Source organism: Capricornis sumatraensis, chromosome 4 (genome assembly GCF_032405125.1).
Source record: "Capricornis sumatraensis isolate serow.1 chromosome 4, serow.2, whole genome shotgun sequence".
Taxonomy (NCBI): domain Eukaryota; kingdom Metazoa; phylum Chordata; class Mammalia; order Artiodactyla; family Bovidae; genus Capricornis; species Capricornis sumatraensis.
Genome location: NC_091072.1, coordinates 108,080,292 through 108,086,291, shown reverse-complemented (window position 1 = coordinate 108,086,291; position 6,000 = coordinate 108,080,292).

The following is a 6,000-nucleotide window of genomic DNA, read 5'->3' as shown; positions in this document are numbered from 1 at the left end:
ATCAAACCCGGGTCTCTTGCATTGCAGGCTGATTCTTTACCATCTGAGCCACCAGGGAAGCCCTCTGTATTAGATTACTGGCTAGAAAAATTCATATTAGAAACTGGAAAATATCTATTTTTATGTAGACACCAGTTACTTTATTGGATATGGTTAGTAAGAAATTTAAGAAGCTTCTGCATGGAGAAGATCCAGATGCCATATCAGGTATTGACTCAGACTTATTCTTTCTATATCATTAAGTGACTGTTATAGTCACAAAAGTTGGAAGGGAACCAAGGGTGAGTATGTAATAAATGTATAATGCTATAAAAGGTGGTTACATTAAGGTTATTTTTTAATATCTCTAGAGTAAGTTCTTCTCTAGTTCTTTTTGGAAGCCCTCTGTTTGATTACCTTTCTTCTAAAAAGGTAAATACCTTCTGTATCTCATTGCTGCTTCCAGATGGGGTATTTATAATAGGGAATCTCAAACAAGCCAAGCTTTTTCCTATTATAGAGCTTTACCTGTGCTATCTTGATTATAAAGACAGGGATAAATATTTGATATCAGAAACATTTAAAATCAACTGACTGAGAAAGTGGTTCAGATGATCAGATATGTGTCTGATGGAAAAAAGATGATGAACAAAGAAAAATGGCATGGCAGGTTTTCGTGTTCTGAGATTGGTGTGAGTTGTAACAGGGCTAAAGGCAGTATGGTATAGTATAGAGACTCCAAACCCTGGGAGTGGGGCGATCCCAGGTTCAGACCTTAGCTCAGCCATGTGGTCCAAGCTTCTGTTTCTTTATTGATAAGGCAGGGCTAATAATAATGCCAACAACTCTACACCTTAGAACATTGAAGATTTAGTGAGAAAAAGTACAAAAGGTTTGATATATGTAAACATTCATTGTAAGCTATTATTATATTATTATTTGAAGGACAGTAGATTCTGAACACAGAGTTAGGTGTAAGATTTTAAGTTTTCAGAGGCAATGTAATTCCAGAGTGTCACCATGTGTGTTTTAAGCAAAGGCCATTATAGTGAAAATATAAAAAGAAAAAAAAACCCACAAAACCTAATATTAATGGGCTGTAGGATTTCAGAAGTTTACAGTGATTGAGAATTGCTTTGCTTTGTCTAGAGACTAAGGTGTCCCCATCTGTAGATCAGCATAGAGAGAGGCTTAGTTGACTGTACATGCTAAGACAGCTCACTGCTGCTGCTAAGTCACTTCAGTCATGTCCGACTCTGTGTGACCCCGTAGACGGCAGCCCACCAGGCTCCACCATCCCTGGGATTCTCCAGGCAAGAACACTGGAGTGGGTTGCCATTTCCTTCTGCAATGCATGAAACTGAAAAGTGAAAGAGAAGTCGCTCAGTCATGTCCGACTCTTTGCAACCCCATGGACTGCAGCCTACCAGGCTCCTCCATCCATGGGCTTTTCCAGGCAAGAGTACTGGAGTGGGGTGCCATTGCCTTCTCCAAGACAGGGAGATGCAAAAAAGACTGCTCACATTCATGAAATTCTTTGTTCATGTTTTGTACATGCTTCTGATGGTTCAGGACACACTACCCCAAAACATGGCACATGACATTGAATATTTTAAGCTGAAAGAGTTTGAGAAAATGGCAGAAGCAGGAGGGTTGCTCTGACCTACTCCCCTCTTGCCATTTCTCCCTGAAATAGGCTGTAACACCTTCATATGAAAGATGCCCTCTCTACACCAACAGCAAAGGACTATCCTTATCTCCCAAGGCAAAGGGAAGTCAAGAAGAATCTGAACAAACAGGCTTTGCTAACTTTTCCCAGTTTATTACAATTACCTCATACCTTACCTTGTCACATTCTTCCGGGACTGTGTATTCTTCATCAAAGAAAAGAAAGTGAAGTCGCTCAGTCATGTCTGACTCTTTGCGACCCCATGAACTGTAGCCATGGGATTTTCCAGGGTTAAGAGTACAGGAGTGGGTTGCCATTTCCTTCTCCAATTCTTCATCAAACCTAGCATAAAGTATAAACGTCTGTTTCTTTGAGTCATTTCCTTATGAAGGCTTCTATGTCACATAAAACTTATTAAATACATTTGTATGCTTTTTCTCGTTTTTATATTTATCAGTTTACTTCTCAGACCTAGCCAGGGACCCTAAGAAAGTCAAGGAAAACTTTTTCCTCCCCTTCACCTTCAATTTGTGAGTCATGTCATTTAAATTCCAGTGTATTCCACTTGAAACTAGAATAGTAGTACATTGGTTCTCCTACGTCATAGACTTATTTTGGAAATAAAATCAAATAATGTATGTAAAATAAGACAAGGTATGTTTTGCTAAAGTATAGAGCACATGTAAAGAAACAGTATTACTCTGAAGCCAAGAAAATATAAGTAATGTCATCTACCATATTTGAGGAAAAAAGTCCAACATAACACCAGTTTGAATAGGTACATTTTCATGATTTTCTTAACTTGCTTTTCCAACTGTACTTTTTTTTTTAGGTTTCACATCTTGCCAATGCTTGACATACAAGGAGTTTGAAAAACAAAAGGAAAGAACAAGCCAATATATTCACCAGTCGGCTCTTGAGATTAATAGTAACCCTAGTATCTCTTTGAAATGAAAAACTAAATTAATTAAAGAATTCCAAAAACACCATTCAGAGGTTTTGCACTAATGTTTCTAGGAGAAAAAACTATAATTTGTTAATATAAAGAACTCTGGTAGATTTCTCAAACTGCCAATACCCACACTGTAGTGTAGAAAGGATAGCCTATAAGCGTTTAAAGTGTAATTATGCTTAAACTTTGTTAAGGAAGAGTCAAAAGGTATACATGTCCAGTCATAAAATACGCTAGTCCTGGGATGTAATGTATAGCATAGCAACTATAGTTAACAATACTCTATTTAGTATTTGGAAGTTGCTAAGAGAGTAGATCTTTAAAAAACTGTAAAGGATGTTTTTTATCTTTAAAAGGGAATGTAAGTTAAATTCTTGTATGCTTATTCATTTAATTACTATGCTGCTTATTAAATGTGGTGCTATTATTAGGGATCTGACAGTTGATTTCCTTAGAATTTTTTTTCCACAGAAAAAGAACATTTTATATATGAGTTCTCCAAAGAAAGCATGTATTTTCCTTAGTACATATTACTTTTAAGCTACCCCTTTAGGCTACTGTAACTTAAATGCTGTGAATCATCTAAGAAGGAAATGCTTGTTAAGCAGAAGACTAAAAGCCACAAATATAAAATTCATGAATACCTAAAACCATGATTTTGCCTTCTGATTCTTTTTCAGTCCATCAAGGTATTTATGGTTTTCTTCTTTTCTCCCTCTGTTTTAAAATTGATTAGTTTACTTTATGGGATCATTCTCTCAGTGTGACACAGGTTGAGGATTCAGTCTGTTGCAGCTTACACAAAAGTACATTCTTCTGTGGTCTTAATTTATGCCTTGACCACAGGGAAGAGAAGTGTGTATCGTTAAGTACTTGAAACATATATAACTAATGTCATCAGTTTTGTCTTTTTGTGTAAAAACTGTACCAGTTGGGTTGAATTTGAATGCTTGGTCAACGTTCTCACCTAAGAGTCTATGAACAGGTTTCAGAGTGCTGAAGTACAGTGTACCTTCTGGGGTTGTATGCGACTTTGTGCGTGTATGTGCTTATTTCTCTAGGAAGAAGATTCATAGCTTTCCACCAGATTCTCCAAGGGAATTATAAGTGAAGCACATTAAGAACCACTGGGTTAGAGAATCATTATTTATTCTGTTTTCAGAGAATACACTTAAGGCCCTTAATGACCTATATTTATATATTTTCCAAATTTTGCTCTTACTTTGTGGATAAACTCTTGGTCTAAATGTTAAAGTGTCACGTTAAAATAAGAGCGTTAGCTAGATGAATTCTAAATTCCTTTGACTTTAAAACAAAGACAAAGTAGAACAATTCTGACATTAGAAGATATTAACTGTCCTCATGTATATGGTTGTTTTGAATTGGGGAGGAAATTAGTATACCTCCAGTGCAAGAGCTGAGAGGGTGACTCTAGACAGGAAAAAAGTGGAAACATGCAGCCCAACCCTCATTATTAGTCAGGGTGCAGGGGAACGTCTCCTTATTAGGAGTCTCCTTTTTAATGCTGCGTGTTGATCAGGTGAATTGCTAGCTACCACTAATGGATGACACTTTTAGAAATGTGTTAAAGATACTACTGTGTCCTTGGATCTGCTGCTCAGATTATTTATAACCTTGAACAGAGGTTTTGTTTTGTTTTTAATCTCTAGAATAAAAATATACATGCATAATTTGTGTTTATAAGACTAGACCAGAAATATCAAAGGCCTGAGAGACAGTGTGGTAGGGAACAAGGGTCTGTGCTCTGGGGTCAGAGACTGGATTTACTACCTGACCTATTTGGGTTCATAAGGGAAAATGTTTGCAAGTGAGAACCCTGGGTTGAGATAAAATCCGATTTAGAAATAGTAGAATCACTAGTGCTTGAAATGTTTAATTTGAATGACATATCCTATAGCATTCCCTAACGGAGACTATTTTGAATACACTACTGTTCAATTAAACTTGTTTACAAAGTAAAATGATTTTTACTGAATGGTTTTGAAGGTTCTGGGGCATTAATTCCTAAAGAGAAATTCCTATCCCAGTTACTCCACCTAGTGTCAGCTCCATACAGTTTATCAGGCTTAAAGCAAATTCCCAAGGGTACTGTCATTCAATTTTAAGCTAAACCTTTTTGAGCAATGTAGGGACAAAGTTTTTCTTCCCTGTATAAATAAAATCCATTTCCAATCACTGAAAAGCTTATCTCCTATTAGAATATTCAGTAAATTATGTTCATGACAATTAGCATCATGATTCACCCTGCTTAACACTTCTTATTCACATTTTTAGGCCCTCTTCAGATAAATATTATTTTAGTTCAGTACAGTTCAGTCGCTCAGTCGTGTCCGACTCTTTGCGACCCCATGAATTGCAGCACGCCAGGCCTCCCTGTCCATCACCAACTCCCGGAGTTCACCCAAACTCATGTCCATTGAGTTGGTGATGTCATCCAGCCATCTCATCCTCTGTCATCCCCTTCTCCTCCTACCCCCAATTCCTCCCAGCATCAGAGTCTTTTCCAATGAGTCAACTCTTCGAATGAAGTTTCAGCTTTAGCATCAGTTCTTCCAATGAACACCCAGGACTCATCTCTTTTAGAATGGACTGGCTGGATCTCCTTGCAGTCCAAGGGACTCTCAAGAGTCTTCTCCAATACCACAGTTCAAAAGCATCAATTCTTCGGTGCTCAGCCTTCTTCCCAGTCCAACTCTCACATCCATACATGACCACTGGAAAAACCATAGCCTTGACTAGATGGACCTTTGTTGGCAAAGTAATGTCTCTGCTTTTCAATATGCTATCCAGGTTGGTCTAACTTTTCTTCCAAGGAGTAAGCGTCTTTTAATTTCATGGCTGCAATCACCAGCTGCAGTGATTTTGGAGCCCCCCAAAATAAAATTTGACACTGTTTCCACTGTTTCTCCATCTATCTGCCATGAAGTGATGGGACCAGATGCCATGATCTTCGTTTTCTGAATGTTGAGCTTTAAGCCAACTTTTTCACTCTCCTCTTTCATCAAGAGGCTTTTTAGTTCCTCTTCAGTTTCTGCCATAAGGGTGGTGTCATCTGCATATCTGAGGTTACTGATATTTCTCCCGGCAATCTTGATTCCAGCTTGTGCTTCTTCCAGCCCAGTGTTTCTCATGATGTACTCTGCATAGAAGTTAAATAAGCAGGGTGACAATATACAGCCTTGATGTACTCCTTTTCCTATTTGGAAACAGTCTGTTGTTCCATGTCCAGTTCTAACTGTTGCTTCCTGACCTGCATATAGATTTCTCAAGAGGCAGGTCAGGTGGTCTGGTATTTCTATCTCTTTCAGAATTTTCCACAGTTTCTTGTGATCCACACAGTCAAAGGCTTTGGCATAGTCAATAAAGCAGAAATAGATGT